General features: G+C 49.5%; 1 protein-coding gene across 1 annotated transcript in view; it reads left to right on the plus strand.

The window, feature by feature from the left end:
* LOC138750556 (endogenous retrovirus group 3 member 1 Env polyprotein-like) overlaps nucleotides 1-23,222 on the plus strand; it is a 474,937-nt gene that overhangs the window by 37,359 nt on the left and 414,356 nt on the right. The gene's annotated exons all lie outside the window — the stretch shown is intronic.

Below are 23,222 nucleotides of genomic sequence, written 5' to 3' on the forward strand. Positions count from 1 at the left end.
TTCTTCATCCAATTGGGGAACAGCTGGGGAACTGGGGAACAGAGGGGCACAGTGCAAAACAGAAGAGGAAAAATGGGGAACTGTGGGGAACATTGAGAAAAATGGGCAACAGTGCGGAACAGAGGGATAAATGGGGAACAGTGGGGAATATTGGGAAAAATGGGCAACAGTGCGGAACAGATAGGGAACAGTGGGTAAAATGTGGAACAGTGGGGAACGGAGGGAAAAAGTGGGGAACAGTGGGAATAATGCAGAACAGTGGGGAAAATAGGGAAAAGTGGGGAACAGTATGGAACAGTGGGGACAGATGGAGAACAGTGGGAAAAAGTGAAGAACTGTGGGGAACAGATGGGGAACAGTGGGGAATATGGGGAAAATGGGAAGAAGAACAGAACAGTGTGGATCCGTGGCGAACACTGCAGAACAATGGGGATTGGAGGGGAATAGTGGGGAACAGGTGGGAACAATGAGGAAAGGAGCACTGATGGGGAACTGTGGGGGACAATGTTCCGCAGTGTTCCCCAAATGTCCCCCTCAATGTACCCGATGTTCCCCATTGTTGTCCATCAGAAGCTCATCTGTTTCCCAACTATGCCCCACTTTTCCGTTCTTTCCCACAGTTCTCCAGTTTTCACCATCTATTTCCCACTGCTCCGCAGAATTATCCACTGCTCCCCAATCGCCTTAACTGTTACCCAGTGTTCACCACTGTTCCCCACATTTCATCACTGTTCCCCACTTTGACTCTATGTTCCACACTGTTCCCACTATTACCCACTTTTCCACGTTTCCCACTGTTCTTCACCTGTTCCCCAATGGTTCCCCACTGTTGACCACCAATCTCCATTGTTTCCCAACAATTTCCCACCTGGTCCCACAGATCCTCACTATTCCCCATCACTCCCCTATCTCTTTTCCATCTGTTCCCCACTGTTCCCCCATTCTCCACAGCTCCCCATTTGTTCCCCACTGTTCACCCTGCTCCCCACTTTTCTCCACATTTCGACAGTGTTCCTCACTGTTCTCCATCTTTTCCCCTTTCCACATTGTACCACCTGTTCCCCACTATTCCCCTCTGTTCCCCACTGCTCTGCAGTGTTACCGGCTGTTACCCAGCATTTCTTCACTGTTCCCCAGTGTTCCTCATCATTTCCCCATCTGTTCTAAACTGTTCCTCACCTGTTTCCCACTGTTCCTTCCATTCCTCAAATCTGTTTCACAACTGTTACCCACTGTTCCCCACTTTTCACCACTGTTTCCCACTGTTCTCCATCTCTTCACCACCGTTCCTGACTGTTCCCCAATGTTCCTCTATATTCTACATCAGTCCCCCATCTGTTCCCCACCGTTCCCCATATTCCCCAATATTCTGCACTGTCCTCAACAGTTCCCCAGTGTTCCCCACTGTTCCCCACTGTGACTCTATGTTCCCCACTGTTTCGACTATTCCCCACAGTTCCCCACTGTTCTCCACAGTTCATCACTGTTCCCAACGGTTCTCCACTGTTCCCCTCCAATTCCCACTGTTTCCCAGCCATTTCCCACCTGGTCCCCACAGGTCCTCACTGTTCCCCATCACTTCCGAATCTGTACTACACTGTTCCCCCATACTCACCATCTGTTCAACACAGCTCCCCCTGCTCCCCACTGTTCCCCTCAGTTTTCCAGCTGTTCCCAAACTGTTCAGCAGTTTTCCCCTTTGTTCCCCATTTTTCCCACTGTACCCTACTGTTGCACATCTGTTCCCCACAGTTCTTCACTGTACCCCACTGTTCTTCACCTGTTCCCCAACAGTTCCCCACTCTACAATCCCAACTGTTTCCCATCAGTTCCCCACAGTTCCCCATCTATTCCCCACTGTTCTCCAGATGTTCCTGAACTGTTCACTACTGTTCAACTCTATTCCCCTTTGTTCCCCATTTTTCATACTGTTCCCTACTGTTCCACATCTGTTCCCCACAGTTCACTGTACTGCACTGTTCTTCACTTGTTCCCCAAATTTTCCCCACTGTTCCCCACCAATCCCGTGTTTCCCAGCAGTTTCCCACCTGTTCCTAACAGTTCCCCACCTGTTACCCATATATACCCACTGTTACCTTTTTGTTCTCCACAGTTTGCCACCTGTTCTACACTGCTCCCCAATGTGCCCCTCTGTTCCCCACTGTTCCTCATTCTTCCCCCAGTTGGGGAACAGCTGGGGAACATTGGATAACAGAGGGGGAAAAGAGGGGAACTGTGGGGAAAAGTCAGGAACAGATATCAAATAGTGGGGACCATAGGGATAAATGGGGAACATTTGGGAACAGATGGGGAACAGTGAGTAAAATGGGGAACAGAGGGGAAAAGTGGTGAACGGTGGGGAACAGAGGAGGACAGGTGGAGAACAGTGGGAAACAATGAAGAACTTTGGGGAATAGTGGGAAACATTGGGAAAAATGGGAAAAAGTGCGGAACAGCGTGGATCCGTGGGGAACACTGCAGAACAATGGGGATCGGAGGGGAAGAGTGGGGAGCAGGGGGATCAATGAGGAAAAAAGAACAGATGGGGAACAGTTGGGAACAATGTTCTGCACTGTTCACCAACTGTTCCCCCACTGTTCCCCAATGTACCACAAGGTTCCCCATTGTTGACCATCAGAAGCTCATCTGTTTCTCAACTGTGCCCCACTTTTCCACACTGTTTCCCACAGTTCTCCACTGTTCACCATCCATTCCCCACTGCTCCCCAGAATTACCCACTGCTCCCCAATTGCCTCAACTGTTAACCAGTGTTCACCACTGTTCCCTACAGTTCCTTACTGTTCCCCACTTTGACTCTATGTTCTACACTATTCCCCACTTTTCCACATGTTTCCTACTGTTCCCCACAGTTCCCCACTGTTCTTCACCTGTTCCTTAATGTTTCTCCACTGTTCTTCACCTGTTCCTTAATGTTTCCCCACTGTTTCCCAGCAATTTCCCACCTGGTCCCCATGGTTCCTCACTGTTTCCCATCATACCCCCATCTCTTTTCCATCTGTTCCCCCATTCTCCACTGCTTCCCATTTTTCCCCACTGTTCCCCCTACACCCCACTGTTCTCCACTTTTCGACAGTGTCCCCCACTGTTTTTCATCTGTTTCCTTTCCACATTGTACCCCCTGCTCCCCACTATTCCCCTCTGTTTCCCACTGCTCTGCAGTCTTCCCCTCTGTTTCCCATAGTTCAGCAGTGTTCCCACAGTTCCCGAACAGTTCCCCACCATTCTCCACTCTTCCCAACTGTTCCTCATCAGTTCTAAACTGTTTCCCACTGTTCCTCACCTGTTCCACTCCTGTTCCCCACTGTTCTGCCTGCTGTTTCCCACCAGTTCCAAACTTTTCACCACAGTTCAACATGGTTCCCAACTGTTCCCCATCCCTTCCTTTTATTCCTCAAATTTTTCCCGCTGTTGCCCTCAATACACCACTGTTCCGCAACTTCTTCCCGTGTTCCCCACTAATCCTCACTGTTCCCCACACATTTTACCACTGCTCCCAACGTTCTCCAATGTTCACCATATGTTCCCCACTACTCTCCCCTTTTACCCTCTATTCCCCACTGTTACTCATTCTTCCCCTCTGTTCCCCACTGTTCCTCCACATTTCTTCACTGTTCCCCACTGTTCTGCATCTGTTCCAACCTGTTGCCCTTCTTTCCCAATGTTCCCCACTGTTCCACATTTATCCCACTTTTCCCCACTGTTTCACATCTGTTTTCCACTTTTCCACAACTGTTCCCCACAGTTCCTGAATTTATCTCACTGTTCATCACTGTTCCCCATCTATTACCCACTGTTACACCCCTGTTCTCCACTGTTCCCCACTGTTCCACACTGTGCTCCCGGTTCCCCACTGTTCCTCATTTCCCCCAATTTTTTTATTGTTCCCCACAGTTCTTCACTGATTCCCACTGTGCCCCAGTGTTCCACAGTGTTCAGCATTGTTCCCCACTGTTCCCCAAGGCTCCACACAGTTCCTCATCATTTCCCATTCAGCTTTCCCCTGCTCCCTACTGTTCCCATCTGTTCTGCAGTGTTCCGCTCTGTTTCCCATTGTTCTGCAGTGTTCTCCAGTGTTCACCACTGTGACTCTATGTTCCCCACAGTTCCCCACTATTCTTCACAGTTCTCCACAGTTCTTCACTCTTCCCCAATGGTTCTCCACTGTTCCCCATCGTTTCCCAGCAGTTTTCCACATGTTCCCCACAGGTCCTCACTGTTCCCCACTTTTCTCCAGCTGTTTCTGAAATGTTCCCCACAGTTCCTCATTTTTCCCACTGTACCCCACTGTTCTTAACCTGTTTCCCACTGTTCCCCTCATTTCCCAATATGTTCCACATCGTTCCCCTGTTCTCTACAGTCCGCTATCTGGTCCCCACTGCTCCCCACTATTTGACTCTGTTTCCCACTGTTCTCCACTGTTCCTCTGTGATCCCCACAGTTCCCCATCTCTTCCTTCCATTCCTCAATTTTCCCTCTGTTGCCTACAATACACCACTGTTCCCCAAGTGTTTCCACTGTTCTTCACTGTTCCCCACCTGTCACACATTTTTGACTTCTATACCCCCTGTTCTCAACTGTTCTCCACCTGCTCTCCTCTGTTACCCTCTGTTACCCACCCACTGTTACTCATTCTTCCCCTCTGTTTCCCACTGTCCCCCACAGTTCTTCACTGTTCCCCACTTTTCTCCAGCTGTTCCCGAACTGTTCACCTCTGTTCCCCACTGTTCCCTTCTGTTCCCCACTTGCCCCATGGTTCCCGACTCTTCCCCATAGATCCAAACTGTTACCCATTGTACCCCATTTCCCATTGTTCCTCATCAGATGCTCCTGTTTTCCATCTGTGCCCCACTTTTCCACACTGTTTCCCACAGTTCTCCACTGTTCACCATCTGTACCCCATTTCTCCCAAGAATTACCCAATGCTCCCCACTGTCCTCAACTGTTCCCCAGTATTCATCACTGTTCCCCACAATTTCTCACTGTGACATTATGTTCCCCACTGTCCCCCGCAGTTCTTCACTTTACCCCATTGTTCTTATGTGGTTCCCAACTGTTCCCCACCAATCCCTACAGTTCCTTATCATTTCCCATTCAGCTTTCCCCTGCTCCCTACTGTTCCCATCTGTTCTACGGTGTTCCGCTCTGTTCCCCATTGTTCTGCAGTGTTCACCACTGTGACTCTCATGTTCCTCACAGTTCCCCACTATTCTTCACAGTTTTCCAGTTCTCCACAGTTCTTCACTGTTCCCCAAAAGTTCTCCTCTGTTCCCCACCATTTCCCAGCACTTTCACACCTGTAATCCACAGTTCTCTACTGTTCCCCATCTGTTCCCCGTGCTCCATTCTGTTCCCTTATTTTCTCCACGGTTCTGCAGTGTTCCCCATCTGTTCTCCTTTCCTCATTGTTCCCCCCTGCTCCCTAATATTCCCCTCCATTCCCTATTTTTCTTCATTGTTCCCCATCTGTTCTGCATTACCAATTTTTCTCAGTGTTCCCCACTGTTCGCCATTTATCCCTCTATTTCACACCTATTCCTGACTGTTCCCCATAGTTCACCAATGTTCCCTAGCTGTTCCCCACATTTATCCAGTTACCTACTGTTCACCCCTGTTCTCCACTGTTCGCCATCTGTTCCACACTGCTCCACACGGTTCCCCTCTGTTCCTCATTATTCCCCTCTGTTTCCCATTGTCCCCCACTGTTCTTCACTGTTCCTCACTGTGCTCCACACTTCCCCAGTATACAGCATTATTCCCCACTGTTCTGAACTGTTCCTCACTGGAGCAGGGTGAAAGGATTCAAAAAAGTGGGGAACCGTGGAGGACACTGCAGGACAGAGGGGAAACAAATAGAGCAGGGGGAATGGATTGCAAAAAGTTGGGAACCGTGGAGGACACTCCAGGACAGAGGGGAAACAAACAGAACAGGGGGAATGGATTGCAAAAAGTTGGGAACCGTGGAGGACACTGCAGGACAGAGGGGAAACAAATAGAGCATGGGGAATGGATTGCAAAAAGTTGGGAACAGTGGAGGACACTGCAGGACAGAGGGGAACCAAAGGGAGCAGGGCGAACAGAATGGAAAACAGTGGGGAAACATGGGGAACACTGCAGAACAGTGGGAAAGCAAAGTGAGCTGGGGGAACGGGTTATCCCAACTTTTTGCAATCCATTCCCCATGCTCTATTTGTTTCCCCTCTGTCCTGCAGTGTCCTCCACGGTTCCCAACTTTTTGCAATCCATTCCCCCTGTTCTGTTTGTTTCCCCTCTGTCCTGGAGTGTCCTCCACGGTTCCCAACTTTTTGCAATCCATTCCCCCTGCTCTATTTGTTTCCCCTCTGTTCTGCAGAACACCCCACGATTCCCCACTTTTTCCAATCTGTTCCCCCTGCTCCCTTTGGTTCCCCACTGTTCTGCATTGTTCCCCACGGTTTTCCACATTTTTTTCTAATCTGTTCCTATGCTCCCTTTGGTTCCCCTCTGTTCTGCAGTGTTCCCCCCGTTTCCCCACTTTTTCCAATCTGTTCCCGCTGCTCCTTTGGCTCCACTCTGTTCTGCAGTTTTCCCCACAGTTCTCCACATTTTTTACAATCTGTTCTACCTGCTCCCTTTATTTCTCCTCTGTTCTGCAGTGTTCCCCACGCTTCCCCACTTTTTCCAATCTATTTCCCCTTCTCCCTTTGGTTCGCCTCTATTGTGCAGTGTTCCCCACGATTCCCCACTTTTTACAACCTGATCCCCCTGCTCCCTTTGATTCCTCTCTGTCCTTCATTGATCTCAACAGTTCCCCACTTTTCCAATCTGTTCGTCCTGCTCCCTTTGGTTCCCCTCTGTCCTGCACTGTCGTCCACTGTTCCCAACTTTTTGCAATCCATTCCCCCTGCTCTATTTGTTTCCCCTCTGTCCTGCAGTGTCCTCCACGGTTCCCAACTTTTTGCAATCCTTTCCCCCTGCTCCCTTTAATTCCCCTCTGTTCTGCAGTGTTCCCCACAGTTCTCCACCTTTAACAATCCGTTCCCACAGCTCCCTTTGGTTCCTCACTCTTCTGTATTTTTCCACACTGTTCCCCACTTTTTCCAATCTGTTTTCCCTGCTCCCTTTGGTTCCACACTGTTCCTCAGTGTTTCCTAATTCTCCACTTTTTTCCTATCTGTTCACCCTGCTCCCTTTGGTTCCCCTCTGTCCTGCAGTGTTCCCAATGTTTCCCCACTTTTTCCAATCCGTTCCCCCTGCTCCCTTTAGTTCGCCCCTGTTCTGCAGTGTTCCCCACAGTTCTCCACCTTTTCCAATCCGTTCACCCTGCTCCCTTTTGTTCCCCTCTATTGTGCAGTGTTCCCCATGATTCCCCACTTTTTCCAACCTGTTCCCCCTGCTCCCTTTGGTTCTCCTCTGTTCTTCAGTGCTCCCCACGCTTCCCCACTTTTTCCAATCCATTTCTCCTGCTCCCTTTGGTTCTCCTCCATTCTGCAGTGTTCCCCACGATTCCCCAGTTTTTCCAACCCGTACCCCCTGCTCCCTTTGGTTTCGCCCTGTTCTGCAGTGTTCCTCATGGTTCCCCACTTTTTCCAATCTGTTCCACCTGTACCCTTTGATTCCCCTCTGTTCTGCAGTGTTCCCCACTGTTCCCCACTTTTACCAATCTGTTCCCCCTGTTCCCTTTCATTCCCCTCTGTCCTGCAGCGTCCTCCACTGTTCCCAACTTTTTGCAATCCATTCCCCCTGCTCTTTTTTTTTCCCCTCTGTCCTGCAGTGTCCCCCACGGTTCCCAACTTTTTCCAATCCATTCCCCCTGCCCTCTTTGGTTCCCCTCTGTTCTGCAATGTTCCCCACGGTTCCCCACTTTTTCTAACCTGTACCCCCTGCTCCCTATAGTTCCCCTTCCTTCTTCAGTGTTCCTCATGTTTCCCCACTGTTTTCCAATCTGTTCGCCCTGCTCCCTTTGGTTCCCCTCTGTGCTCCACACTTCCCCAGTCTACAGCATTATTCCCCACTGTTCTGAACTGTCCCCAGTGTTCTCCTCTTTTTTGCCCACAGTTCCTCACTGTTCCCCACTGTCCCAATTTCACTCACTGTTCCTCATTCTTCCCCACTGCTCCCCACTGTTCCCCAGTGATCCCCACTGTTTCCCACAGTTCTTCATTTTCACCACCATTCCTGACTGTTCCTCATTGTTCCCCATGGTTCCCTACTGTTTCCCACTGATCCCCACTGCTCGCCTCCATTCCCCACTTTTCTCCAGTTTTCACCACTGTTTCTCACAGTTACTCACTGTTACCCAATTTTTGCCACTCTTCCCCACTAATCCTCACACAGTTCCCTACTGTTATGAACTGTTCTCAACTATCCTCCAGTGTTCTACACTTTTCCACACAGTTCCTCATTGTTGCCCATACTTTCCCACTACTCCTCACTGTTCCCCAATGTTCCCCATTTCCCCCATTGTTCTTCATCCTTCCCCATGATTCAGTTCCCCATCTATTCGCGACTGCACCCCACTGTTCACCTCAGTTCCCAATCTGTTCCCCACTTTTCTGCATTCTCCTCTGTTCGCTATCTGTTCCCCACAGTTATCCACTGCTCCCCAATAATTCCCCTCAGTTCTCCACTGTTCCACAGTTTTCCCACTGTACCCCCTCTTCCTCATTGTTTCCCTGTTCCCCAAAGTTCCCCATGTGTTCCCCAACTGTTGCCCACATTTGTCCACTCTTACCCAATGTTCCACCCTTTCTCCACTCTTCATCATCTGTTCCCCACAGTTCTTCACTGTTCCACACTGTTACCAAGCTGTTCCTGAACTGTTCCCCTCTGTTCCCCATTTTTCCCACTGTTCGCCATCTGATCACCACTGTTCCCGACTATTCCCCACAGTTCTCCACTTTTCCGCTCTGTTGCCTACTGTTCCCCACAGTTCTTCACTGTTCTCCACTTCTCCACTGTTCTCCAGCTCTTCCCAAACTGTTTCCTACTGTTTGCCACTGTTCCCCACTGTGCCCCTCTCTTCCCCAATGTTCTCCACTGTTCCACAGTTCCCCAATATTCCTTACTTTTCGCTACTGTTTCCCATCTGCTTCGCACTGTTGTCCATTTTTCCTAATGTTCACCACTGTTCCCCATCTGTTCTGCACTGTTCCCCACTTTTCCCCATTGTTCCACTACTGTTCCAGACTGTTCCCCAAATTTTCCCACTTTTCTGTTTCCCATTTTACCCACTGTTCCCCTCTGTTTTCCACTGTACTGCAGTGTTCCCAATCTGTTCACCTTTCCTCATTGTTCCCCCTGCTCTCCACTATTCCCCTCTGTTCACCTCTGCTCACCAGTGGTCCACATGGATCCCCACTGTTCCCCACCGGTTACCCACTGTTCCCCAGTTGTTTTCTACCAGTTCCCCACTTTTCACCACAGTTCCCCAATTTACCCCACTGTTTCCCCTTTCCCCACTGTTCACCATCTGTTCCACACTGTTCCACACTGTTCCCCCTGCTCCTCTCTGTTTTCCAGCTGTTCCCAAACTGTTCTGCACAGTTCCCCTTTGTTCCCCACTGTTCCCCTTTTTCCCCACTGGTCCCCAATTTTCCCACTGTACCCTACTGTTATTTACCTGTTCCCCAACTGTTCCCCATCAATCCCCACTGTTCACCATCTTTTCTGCACTGTTCCCCAATGATCCTCACTGCTTGCCTCCATTCCCCACTTTTCCCCAGTGTTCCCCACTGATTTTCACAGTTCCTCACTGTTACCCAATTTTGCCACTGTTCCCCACTGATCCTCAACGGTTCTCCACTGTTCTGCATTGTTACCCACTGTTCACAACTGTCCCCCAGTGTTCTACCATTTTCCACATAGTTCCTCACTGTTGCCCATCACTTCCCTCTGCTCCTCACTGTTCCCCACTTTTCCACACTGTTCCCCACTCTTTCCCATTTCCCCAATTGTTCTGCATTCTTCCCCATGTTTCCCCACTGTTGCTCATCAGTTCCCCATCTATTCGCCACCCCTCCCCACTGTTCCCTACAGCTCATAATTTTCACCACCGTTCCTCACTGTTCCGCACTGTTCAACATTTTCCCCTCTGTTCTGCACTGTTATCCACTGTTATCCATATTTTCCTCACTGTTCCCCACTGATCTTCACTGTTCCGCACTGTTCTGAATCTGTTCCAAAGTGTTCACCATTTCCCCCATTGTTCTGCATTCTTCCCCATGTTTCTGCGCTGTGGCCCTTCAGTTCCCCATCTATTCGCCACCTCTCCCAACTGTTCCCCATTGATCCCTAGTTTCTCACATTCACCACCATTCCCCACTTTTTCCCAGTGTTCTTCACTGTACTCTAACAGTTCCCCAACTGTTCCACACTGTTACTAAGCAGTTCACCACCATTTCCTCTCTGTTCCCCAACTGTTTCCCACTATTCCCCATGTTATCTTCACTTGACTACTTCTGCCCACTGTTCCACACTGTTTCCCACTGTTCTCCACAGTTCTTCACTGTTCCCCACTGTCCCTCATCTGTTCCCCACCTGTTCCCCACCTGTTCGACACATGTTCCCCACAAGTCCCCACTGTTCTCTAGCAGTTCTCCACCATTCTCCATTGTTCCCTACTGTTCCCCATCAGCTCCCCATCTATTCCTCACCTGTTCCCCAATGTTCCCCGTGTTCCCTACTTGTTCCACACCTGATCCTCACTACTCACCAGCAGCTTCCCACCAGTTCCCGCAGTGTTCACCACTGTTCACCTCACTTCCCAATCTGTTCCCCTTTTCCCATTCTCCACTGTTTGCTATCTGTTTCCCCAGTTATCCATTGCTCCCCAATAATTCCCCTCTGTTCTCCACTGTTCCCCATCTGTTCCGCCTGTTCCTCATCTATTTGTCACTGCTCCCCACTGTTCCAAAGTGTTCCCCACTGTTTCCCATAGTTTCTAATTTTCACCAGCGTTCCTCACTTTTCCCCATTGTTCTGCATTGTTCCCCATGGTTCTGCACTGTGGCCCTTCAGTTCCCCATCTATTCGCCACTGCTCCCCACTGTTCCTCATTTTCACCACTGTTCCTTACTGTTCCTCACTCTTTCGCACTGTTCCCAATGTTTCCCCACTGTTTTTCACTGTTACTGACTGTTCCCCACTATTCACCATTTTCCTCTCTGTTCTGCAATGTTCCCCACGGTTCCACACTGTTATCCACTGTTCCCATCTTTTCCTCACTTTTACCCACTGATCCTCACACTGTTCTCCACTGTTCTGCATGGTTGCCTACTCTTCCCCACTCTCATCTGGCCCCCAGTGTTCTACCGTTTTCCACACAGTTCATCACAGTTGCCCATCTTTTCCCACTGCTCCTCACTGTTCCAAACTGTTACCCACTGTTCCTCACTGTTTCCTACTGTTCCCCATTTCCCCCATTGTTCTGCATTATTCGCCACTGCTTCCCACTATTTCCCAGTGATCCCCACAGTTCCTCACTTTCTCCACCATTCCCCACTGTTCCTCACCATTCCCCAGAGTTCTGCGCTGTTCCCTAACACTTCCCCAACTGTTCCCCACTCTTTCTCAGCAATTCCTTACCATTGCTGCACTGTTCCCCACTATACTCCACTATTCCCCACCTGTTTACCCTCACTTGCCTACTTCTGCCCACTTTTTCCCACTGTTCTCCACAATTCTTCACTGTTCCCCACTGTTTGCCACTGTCCCTAACTTGTTTCACAAATGTTCCCCCCTGTTCCCCCAATGTTCCCCACAGTTGCACATGATTCCACAGTATTTTCCCACCTTTACCCCACTGTTCTCCACAACACACTGTTCCCTACTTTTCCCAATGGTTCCAAAGTTCCCCATCAATTCCATAACCATTCCCCATCTGTTCCCCCATTATCCACAGTTTCCCATCTGTTCTCAACTGTTTTCCAGCTGTTCCCAAATTGTTCCCCACTGTTCTCCAGCTGTTCCCCACTGTTACTCATCTGGTTCCCATTTTCCGTACTGTTCCCTACTGTTCAACAAATGGTCCCCACTGTTCCGTACCAATCCCAATTGTTTCCCAGCAGTTTCCCACCTGTTACCCACAGTTCCCAACTGTTACCCACCAATCCCAACTTTCTCCCAGCTGTTTCCCACCTGTTACCCATGGTTCCCCACTGTTTCCCATCTGTTCCCCTGCTTCCCTTTGTTCCCTTTTGTTCCCCTCTGTTCTTCAGTGTTCCCCACTGTTCCCCTAATTGTTCTACCCTGCTCCCCAATATTCCCCTTCATTCCTCATTATGCCGCAGTGTTCCCCACAGTTCCTCAGTCTTCCCTACTTTTCCCCACTGTTCCTCACTGTTCCTCACAGTTCTTCATATCTTGTGCCCTGTTGCCTATTTCCCCAATGTTCCCCACTAATCCCAATTTATCCCACTGTTTCCCACTGTTCCACACCTGTTCCTGATTTTTTTCCACCTGTTCCCCACATTTACCCACTGTTAACCCCCCTGTTCTCCACTGTTCCCCACCTGTTCCCCACATTTACCCACTGTTAACCCCCCTGTTCTCCACTGTTCCCCACATTTACCCACTGTTAACCCCCCTGTTCTCCACTGTTCGCCACCTGGTCTCCACTCCTCCTCATTGTGCCCATCTGTTCTCCAGAGTTTTCACTGTTCCCCACTGTTCCACAGGGTTCAGCATTGTCCTCCACTGTTCCCCATGGGTCCACTCTCTTCCCCAACTCTTCCCAATCAGCTTCCCATGGTTCCCCATCAGTTCCCCCTGCTCCCTACTGTTCCCTCTCTCATCTCTTCGGCAGGGTTCTGCATCTGTTCCACTTCTGTTCTGACCTGTTGCCCATTTCCCTCAATATTCCCCTCTATTCCCCATCTGTTCCCCATATATCCTACTGTTCTCCACTGTTCCACACCTGTTCTCCACTGTTCCACAACTGTTCCCGATTTTTCCCTATGTTCCCCACTGCTCCCCAACTATTCCCCACATTTACTCAATGTCAATCCCCCCTGTTCTCCAATGTTCACCACCTGTTCTACACTGCTCCCCACTATGCCCCCTGTTCCCCGTCAGTTCCCCATCTGTATCCCCTGCTCCCTACTGTTCCCCTGTTCTTATCTGTTCTGCAATGTTCTCCATTGTTCCCTTTCCTCATTGTTCCCCCTGCTCCCCAATATTCCCCTCCGTTCCCCATTATTATGCCATTTCCCCACAGTTCCACGCTGTTCCCTACTTTTCCCCACTGTTCTGCATCTGTTCCAAACTGTTGCCCATTTTCCCCAATGTTTCCCACTGTTCCCCATCAGTTCCCCACTTTTCCCAATTTATTCCACTGATCCCCACTGTTCTTCACTGTACCCCTCGGTGCCCACCTCTTCCACCGCGTTCAGCATGGTTCCCAACTGTTCCCCATGGGTCCACACTATTCCCCATCAGTTCCCAATCTGCCTCATACTGTTCCCCATCTGTTCGCCCTGCTCCCAACTGTTCCCCTCTGTTCTCCACTGTTCTGCAGTGTTCCTCACTGATACCCAGCTGTTCCCCACATTTGTCCTGTTGCCTACTGTTCACCCCTGTTCTCCATCTGTTCCACACTGCTCCCCACTGTTCCCCATCAGTTCCCAAACTGTTCCCCATATTTCTCCTCTGTTACCCACTGTTCCCCCGTTTTCCACTGTTCCCCATCTGTTCCACACTGTTGCCCATTTTTAGCAATGTTCCCCACTCTTCCCTATCAGTTCCCCACGGTTCCCCACATTTCCACATCTGTTCCCCATCTGATCTTCACTGTTCCCCACCCAATCGACACATGTTCCCCAGCAGTTCTCCACCATTTCTCCACTGTTCCCCACTGATCCCCACAGTTCCACATCAGTTCCCAATCTGTTATAAACTGTTTCACACTTGTTTTCCACTGTTCCCCACTCTTCCTTACTATTCCCCACTGTTCCCCATCTGTTCCACACTGTTGGCCATTTTTAGCAATATTCCCCACTCTTCCCTATCAGTCGCCACGGTTCCCCACTTTTCCACATATGCCCCATCTGACCTTCACTGTTCCCCACCCATTCGACACATGTTCCCCAGCAGTTCTCCACTATTTCTCCACTGATCCCCACAGTTCCACATCAGTTCCCCATCTCTTATAAACTGTTTCCCACTGTCCCTCACCTTTTCCCCACTGTACTCCACCTGCTCTTCACTGTTCTTTACTTTTCCCCACTGTTCCTCATCTGTTCCGCATTGTTCCAATCTGCTCCGCACTCTTACCCATTTTTCCTAATGTTCACCACTGTTCCCCATCTGTTCTGCACTGTTGCCCAATTTTTGGATAGCTCCCCCTGTTCCCCATCTATTCCCCACCTTCATCAGCAGTTATTGAACATTTCTCCACTATACTTCACCTGTTCCCCACTGTTTCCAGCTGTTTCCCAACAGTTACCCACTTTTCACCACTGTTCTCCATCTGTTCTCCACTGTTGCCCAAATTTTGGATTTCACCCTATCTTCCCTATCTGTTGCCCATGGTTCCCCAGCTGCTTCCCATCAGTTACCACTTTTCACCACTGTTCCCCCATTCTCCACTGTTCACCATCTTTTTCACACTCTCCCCCCTGTTCCACAAAAAAATTGTTCCCCATTTTCCCCACTGTTCCCTACTGTTCCAAACTGTTCCCCAGAGTTCATCACTGTACCCAATGTTCTTCACCTGTTCCCCACTCTTCCCAACCAATCCCAACTGTTTTCCAGCAGTTTCTCACCTGTTCCCCACTGTTCTCCAGCTTTTCCCGAACTGTTCATCACTGTTCTCCAGCTGTTCCCTAACTGTACTGCATTTATTACACAGTTCCCCATGTTTCACATTTGTTCTCCACTGTTCCACAACTGTTCCCCACTGTTCCCTACATTTCCCCACTGTTCCCCACGAATACCAATTGCTTCCGAGCAGTTTCCCACCTGTTACCACGGTTCCCCACTGTTCCCCATCTGTTCCTCACTGTTCCCAACCTGTTTGACTCATGTTCCCCAGCAGTTTCCCACCATTTCTGCACTGTTCCCCACTGTTCCCCAGCTGTTTCCCACCAGTTCCAAACTTTTCACCACTGTTCCCCATGGTTCCCCACTGTTCACCTCATTTCCCAATCTGTTCCCCACTTTTCCCCACTGCTTCCCATTCTCCACTGTTCATAATCTGTTCCCCACAGTTCTCTGCTTCCCACTGTTCCACTGTTTTCCAGCTGTTCCCCATTTTTCCCATTGTTCCCTACTGTCCCAGATCTGTTCCCCACAGTTCATCACTGTACCCCACTGTTCTTCACCTGTTCCCCAACAGTTTCCTACTCCTCTTCACCAATCCCAACTGTTTCCCAGCAGTTTCCCACCTGTTCCCCATGGTTCCACAATGTTCCTCATCTGTTCTTTAGCTGTTCCCAAACTGCTCCCCACTGTTCTCTAGTTGTTTCTGAATTGTTCTCCACTGTTCTCCACTGCTTCCCAATTGCCTCAACTGTTACCCAGTGTTCACCTCTGTTCCCCACATTTCATCACTGTTCCCCACTTTGACTTTATGTTCCACACTGTTCCCACTATTCCCCATTTTTCCACATGTTCCCCACTGTTCCCCACACTTTGACACTGTTCTTCACCTGTTCCCCACTGTTGCCCACCAAACCCCACTGCTTCCCAGCAATTTCCCACCTGGTCCCCATGGTTCCTCATTGTTCCCCATCACTCCTCCATCTCTTTCCCATCTGTTCCCCCATTCTCCACTGCTCCCCATTTGTTCCCCACTATTCCCCCTACACCCCACTTTTCTCCACTTGTTGACAGTGTTCCTCATTGTTCTCCATCTTTTCCCCTTTCCACATTTTACTGCCTGTTTCTCACTATTCCCCTCTGTTCCTGTCTGTTCCCCAGCATTTTTCCACTGTTCCCCACTGTTCCTCATCAGTTCCCCATCTGTTCTAAACTGTTTCTCACAGTTCCTCACCTGTTCCTCACTGTTCCTTCCATTCCTCAAATCTATTTTACAACTGTTACCCACTGGTCCCGAGTGTCCCCCACTTTTCACCACTTTCCCACTGTCCCTTACCTTTTCCCCACTGTTCCCGATGGTTCCCCACCTGTTCCACACCTGTTTCCCACTGTTCCCCAGCTGTTTCCCACTGTTCCCCAGCTGTTTCCCACTGTTCCCCAGCTGTTTCCACCAGCTTAGTGTCATCTGCAAATTTGGAGTTATTACATCTAATCCCCTCATCCAGATCATTAATGTAAATTGTGAACAGCTGGGGTCCCAGTACAGATCCCTGTGGCACCCCACTGGTCACCGCATGCCACTCAGAAAATGATCCATTTATCCCAACTCTCTGTCTTCTAACTGCCAGCCAGTTCTCAATCCACATCAATACTTTGCCCCCAATCCCATGAGCTTTGATTTTGTAAGCCAGTTGTTTATGCAGGACCTTATCGAAGGCCTTTTGGAAGTCCAGTTACACCACATCCACTGGCTCTCCCCCATTTATTTTACCTGTCCCCATCTCAAAGAATTCCAATAGATTTGTCAAGCATGATTTACCTTTTGTAAATCCATGTTGACTCCGTCTGATCACTTCTCTGCTAGTCATATGCTCCGCTATTACATCCTTAATTATGGATTCCATCATTTTGCCAACTACTGATGTAAGGCTCACCGGCCTATAATTCCCCGCTTTTTCTCTACCCCCCTTTATAAATAGTGGGGTAACATTAGCTACCCTCAAATCCATGGGTCCTGATGATGAGTCTATCGAGTTCTGGAAAATAATTCTTAAATTCTTAATTCCCCAACTGTCCCCCACTCTTCCCCACCAATCCCAACTGTTTTCCAGCAGATTACCACCTGTTCCCCATCTATTACCCACTGTTCCCCACTATTCTCCTGCTATTCCTGAACTGTTCCATACCATTCTCCAGCTCTTCCCAAACTGTTCCCCATTTATCCCATTGTTCCCCACTTGTTCTGCTATGTTGCCCATTTTCCTAATGGTCACCACTGTTCCCCGCTGTTGCACAATTTTAGCAATTTTCTGATTCTTACCTATCAGTTCCCCACTGTTCCACAAATGTTCCCCACAGTTTCCCACTTTTCCCCTCTGTTTCCCACTGTTCCGCATCTGTTTCCCACTGCTGCACACCTGTTCTCCACTGTTCCACAACAGTTCCCCATGGTTTCTTACTGTTCCACACTGATCCCCAACAATCCCAACTGTTTCCCAGCAGTTTCCCAACTGTTACCCATGGTTGCATAACCGTTCCCCATCTGTTGCTCACTGTTCGACACATGTTCCCCAGAAGTTTCCCACCATTTCTGCACTGTTCCCCTCTGATCCCCACAGTTCCACATCTGTTCTAAACTGTTTCACACTGTTCCTTACCTTTTCCCCATCTGTTCCCCACTGTTCCCCATCTGTTTGTCACTGTTCCCGACCTGTTCGACTCATGTTTCCCAGCAGTTGTCCACCATTTCCCCAAAGTTCCCCACTGATCCCCAGAGTTCCACATCAGTTCTGCACCTGTTCTAAACTGTTTCCCACTATCCCTCACCTTTTCCCCACTGTTCCCCACCTGTTCACCACTGTTCCCCAGCAGTTTCCTACCATCTCCCCACTTTTCCCCAACGTACCCCCATTCTCCATTGTTCACCATCTGTTCCATTCTGTTCTCCCTGCTCCCCATAGTTCCCCACTTTTCCTGCAGTTCACCTTTTTTCCCACTGTACTGTATTGTTTTCCAACTGTTCCCCAACTGTATCCTACTCTTCCCCACCAATCCCAACTGTTTCCCAGCATTTTCCTACCTGTTCCACATGTTTCCCCATCAGCTCCCCATCTGTTTCCCTCTGTTCTCCAGCTGTTCCCAAACTGTTTCCCATCTGTTCGCCACTCTTCCCCATTTTTCCTACTGTTCCCTTCTCTGCCACATCTGTTCCCCACTGTTTCCCCACAGTCCTTCACTGTACCCCACTGTTATTCACCTGTTCCCCAACTTTTCCCCACTGTTCCCCATGAATCCCAACTTTCTCCCAGCAGATTCCCACCTGTTACACATGATTCCCCACTGTTTCCTATCAGTACCCCCTGCTCCCTTTTGTTCCACTTTGTTCTGAAGTATTCCCCACTCTTTCCCATCTCTTCCCCTTCCACCTTTGGTCCACCCTGCTCCCCAATATTCCCCTCTTCCCCATTTTCCTGGAGTGTTTCCCACGGTTCCACACTGTTCCCTACTTTTCCCCACTCTTGATCACTGTTCCACACTGTTTCTCATTGTTTCACACCTTTTCTCCACTGTTCCACATCTGTTCTGCACTTATATTTCCCCACATTTCCACTCTGTTCCCCACTGTTCCCCATTTAACCCACTGTTCCCCTCTGTTCTCTACTGTTCTCCACTGTTACCCACTGTAACACATCTGTTTAACTTTCCTCATTATTTCCAACCTGCTCCCCAATATTCGCCTCCATTCCCCATTTTCCTGCACTATTCCCCATGGTCCACACTGATCTGCATCTGCTCCGCCCTGTTGCCTATTTTCCCCAATGTTACCCACTATTCCCCAGCTGTTCTCCAATGTTCCCCATTTATTCCACTGTTCCCCACTGTTTTCCACCTGTTCTCCACTGTTCCACAACTGTTCCCCACTGTTCCCCATTTTTTCCACACTGTTGCCCATTTTTTCCTAATGTTCACCAATGTTCCTGCACTGTTGCACAATTTTCACAATATTCCCCACTATCCTCTATCAGTTCCCACGGTTCCACAACAGTTCCTCACTGTTCCATACAGTTCCTCACTTTTCCCCTCTGTTCCCCACTGATCCCCATTTAACCCACTGTTCCCCTCTGTTCTCCACTGTTCTTCAGTTTTCCCCATTGTTCCCCATCTGTTGAACATTCCTCATTGTTTCCCTCTCTTCCCCAATGTTCCCCAGGTGTTCCCCAACTGTTCCCCACTGTTACCCTTTGTTCCCCACTGTTCCCCATTTTTCCTACTGTTCCCTACTCTTTCACATGTGTTCCCCACTGTTACCCACAGTTCTTCACTGAACCCCACTGTTCTTCACCTCTTCCCCAACTTTTCCCCACTGTTCTTCACCTGTTCCCAAACTTTTCCCCACTGTTCCCCACCAATCTCAACTTTCTCACAGCAGTTTCCCACCTGTTACCCATGGTTCCCCACTTTTCCCCTCTGTTCTGCAGTGTTCCCCACTCTTTCCCATCTTGTCCAGCTTTCCTCATTGATCCACCCTGTCCCCCAATATTCCCCTGTTCCCAATTTTTCTGCAGTGTTCCCCACTGTTCACTACTTTTCCCCATGTTTGATTGCTGTTCCCCACTGTTCCCCATCTGTTCTGCACACTTGCCCAATTTTTCCCATGTTCCCCAATCTTCCCTAATCAGTTGCACACTGTTCCACAACAGTTCCTCACTGTTCCATACAGTTCCCCACTTTTCCCCTCTGTTACCCACTGATCCACACTTTTACCCACTGTTCCCCACTGTTCTCCTCTGCTCTGCAGTGTTCCCCATTGTTCCCCATCTGTTTAACATTCCTCATTGTTTCCCTCCTGCTTCCCATTATTCCCTCCATTCCCAATTATTCTGCAGTGTTCCCCACAGTTCCCCAATTTTCCCCTGTGTTCCACCCTGTTCCCCATTTATCCCACAGTTTCTCATTGTTTCACACCTGTTCTCCACTGCTCCACACCTGTTACCCACTGTTTCTTACTTATCCCCACTGTTCCCCATCTGTTCTTTACTTTTCCCCACTTTTCCCCATTTGGTCCGCACTGTTGCCAATTTTTGCAATGTTCCCCACTCTTCCCTATAAGTTCCCGACAGTTCCTCACTGTTCCCCATCTGTTCCCCACTATTCCCCATATATTCTTACTGTTTCCCACCTGTTCAACACATGTCCCCAGCAGTTCTCCACCATTTCTCCACTGTGACCCACTGTTCCCCATCAGCTTAACATTCCTCAGTGTTTTCCCCTTCCTCTCCAATTCCCCTCCATTCCCCATTATTCTGCAGTTTTCCCCACGGTTCCACACTGTTCCCTACTTTTCCCCACTGATCCTCATCTGTTCTGCCCTGTTGCCCAATGTTCCCCACAGTTCCCTATTTATACCACAGTTTCCCACTGTTTCACACCTGTTCTTATCTGTTCCCCAATGTTCCTTACTTATCCCCACTATTCCCCATCTGTTCCACACTTTTACCCATTTTTCCTAAAGTTCTCCAGTTCCACATCTCTTCTGCATTGTTGCCCAATTTTAGCAATTTTCCCATTCTTCTCTATCAGTTCCCCACTGTTCCGCAACTGTTCTCCACAGTTCCCCACTTTCCGCCCTTTTGCCCATTTTCCCCAATGTTTATCACTGTTCCCCATCTGTTCCCCTCTGTTCCCCATTTATCTCACTGTTCCCCACTGTTTCACACCTGTTCTCCATTGTTCCGCAACTGTTCCCCACTGTTCCTGACATTTCTCCACTGTTGCCCACCAATCCCAACTGAGTCCCAGCAGTTTCCCAACTGTTCCCCATGGTTCCCCACTGTTCCCCATCAGTTCCCCATCTGTTACCCCCTGTTCTCCAGCTCTTCCCAAACTGTTTCAAACTGTTTTCCAGCTGTTCCCCATCAATTCGCCACTGTTCCCCTTTGTTCCCCACTGATGCCCACTGTTCTTCACCTGTTCCCCAACTTTTCCCCACTGTTCCCCACCAATCACAACTTTCTCTCAGCAGTTTCCCACCTGTCTCCCGAGGTTCCCCACTGTTTCCCCTCAGTTTGCCAACTGTTGCCCCTGCTCCCTTTTGTTCCCCTCTGTTCTGAGTATTCCCCACTCTTTTCCATCTGTTCCCCTTTCCCCATAGATCCACCCTGCTCCCCAATATTCCCCTGTTCCCCATGTTTCTGTAGTGTTCCCCATGGTTCCACACTGTTCCCTACTTTTCCCCACTCTTGATCACTGTTCCACACTGTTCCCCACTGTTCCACATCTGTTCCCCATTTTACCCACTGTTCCCCTCTGTTCTCCACTGTTCAGCAGTGGTCCCCACGGATCCCCACTGTTCCCCATCTGTTCCTTACTGTTCTCCACCTGTTCGACACATGTTCCCAGCAATTCCCCACCATTTCTCCACTGTTCCTCACTGATCCCCACAGATTCACATCAGTTTCCCTTCTGCTCTAAACTGTTTCCCACTGTGCCTCACCTTTTCCCCACTGTTCCCCACCTTTTCCACGCCAGTTTCCCTGTTGTAAACACTGTTCCCTATAGTTCCCCACTGTTCACCTCATTGCCCATACTGTTCCCCACGTTTCACCACTGTTCCCCCATTCTCCACTCTTCACCATCTGTTCCACACTGTTCCCCCTGCTCCCCACTGTTCCCAAACTGTTCCACACAGATTCCCTTTGTTCCCCACAGTTCTCCTTTGTTCCCCACTGGTCCCCATTTTCCCCACTGTATCCCACTGTTCTTCACCTCTTCCCCAACAGTTCCCCACTCTTCCCCACCAATTCCAACTTTCCCAGCAGTTTCCCACTGTGCCCCACAGTTCTTCACTGTTCTTCACTTTTCTCCAGCGGATCCCCAACGATTCCACTGTTGACCACCGTTCTCCTCTGTTCCCCAGTATTTCCCTCTGTTCCCCAATGTCCCCAATTTCTCCCACTTTTTCCTACTGTTGCACATTGATTCCCCAATGTTCCTGACTGTTCCCCACAGATCCCAACTGTTAACCATTGTACCCCAGTTTCCCATTGTTGCCCATCAGATGCTCCTCTGATCCCCATCTGTTACCAACTGATCCCAGAATTACCCACTGCTCGCCACTGTCCTCAACTGTTCCCCAGTATTCTCCACTGTTCCTCACTGTTCCCCACTGCTCCCCACTATTCACCTCTGTTCCCCACAGATTTGCAGTGATTTCCATGGTTCCCATTATTCCCTATCTGTTCTTCACTGTTCTCCATCTGTTTGACACATGTTCCCCACAAGTCCCCACTGTTCCCCACCATTTCTCCACTGTTCCCTACTTTTTTTCCCATGTTCCCCCTCTATTCCTCACCTGTTTCCTAGATTTTCCACACTTGTTCCTCACTAGACAACAGCAGTTCCCCACTGTTCACCTCAGTTCCCAATCTGTTCCCCACATTTCCCCATTCTCCACTGTTTGCTATCTGTTCCCCAGTTATCCTCTGATCCCCAATAATTCCCCTCTTTTCTCCACTGTTCTGCAGTGTTCCCCAATGTTCCCTATCATTTCCCCACTTTTGTCCACTGTTACCCAATGTTCCACCTGTTCTCCACTGTTCCCCATCTGATCCCCTTTCCTCATTGTTTGCCCCTGCTCCCCACTATTCCCCTCTGTTCCCCATTGATCTGCAGTGTTTTCCACGGTTCCCCAGTGTTCCCCATCTGTTCTATACTGTTCCCCATCTGTTTGACACATGTTCCCCACAAGTCCCCACTGTTCTCCAGCAGTTTCCCACATGTTCCCCACTTTTCCCCCATCTGTTATACACCTGCTCCCCACAGTTCCCCACTATTACACATGGTTCCACAGTATTTTCTCACCTTTACCCCACTGTTCTCCATTACACACTCTTCCCCACTTTTCTCTGATTCCCACCTTTCCCCATCTGTTCCCTAACTGTTCCCCTCTGTTCCCCAATGTTCCCCATTTCTCCTACTTTTCCCTCCTGTTCCACATCTGTTCCCCACAGATCCCCACTGTTACCCACTGTACCCCATGTTTCCATTATTGACCATCTGTGCTCCAATTTTCACACTGATCTGCATCTGTTCCGCCCTGTGCTCCAATTTTCCACACTGTTTCCTACACTTCTCCACTGATCACCATCTGTCCCCTACTGATCTCCAGAATTACCCACTGGTCTTCACTGTCCTCAACTCTTTGCCAGTGTTCCTCACTGTTCCCCATCTGTTTCCACCTGCTCCCCACTATTTCTCTCTGTTCCCCACAGTTCTGCAGTGTTCTCCACTGTTCCCCATCTGTTCCTGCTTCCTCATTGTTTGCCCCTGCTCCCCACTATTCCCCTCTGTTTGTCTCTGCTCTGCAGTGTTCTCCATGGTTCCCCAATTTTCACCATCTGTTCCTCACTCTTCCCCACCTGTTGGACACATGTTCCCCACAAGTCCCCACTGTTCACCTCAGTTCTCAA

Source organism: Narcine bancroftii, unplaced genomic scaffold, assembly GCF_036971445.1.
Source record: "Narcine bancroftii isolate sNarBan1 unplaced genomic scaffold, sNarBan1.hap1 Scaffold_166, whole genome shotgun sequence".
NCBI classification, from domain to species: Eukaryota; Metazoa; Chordata; class Chondrichthyes; order Torpediniformes; family Narcinidae; genus Narcine; species Narcine bancroftii.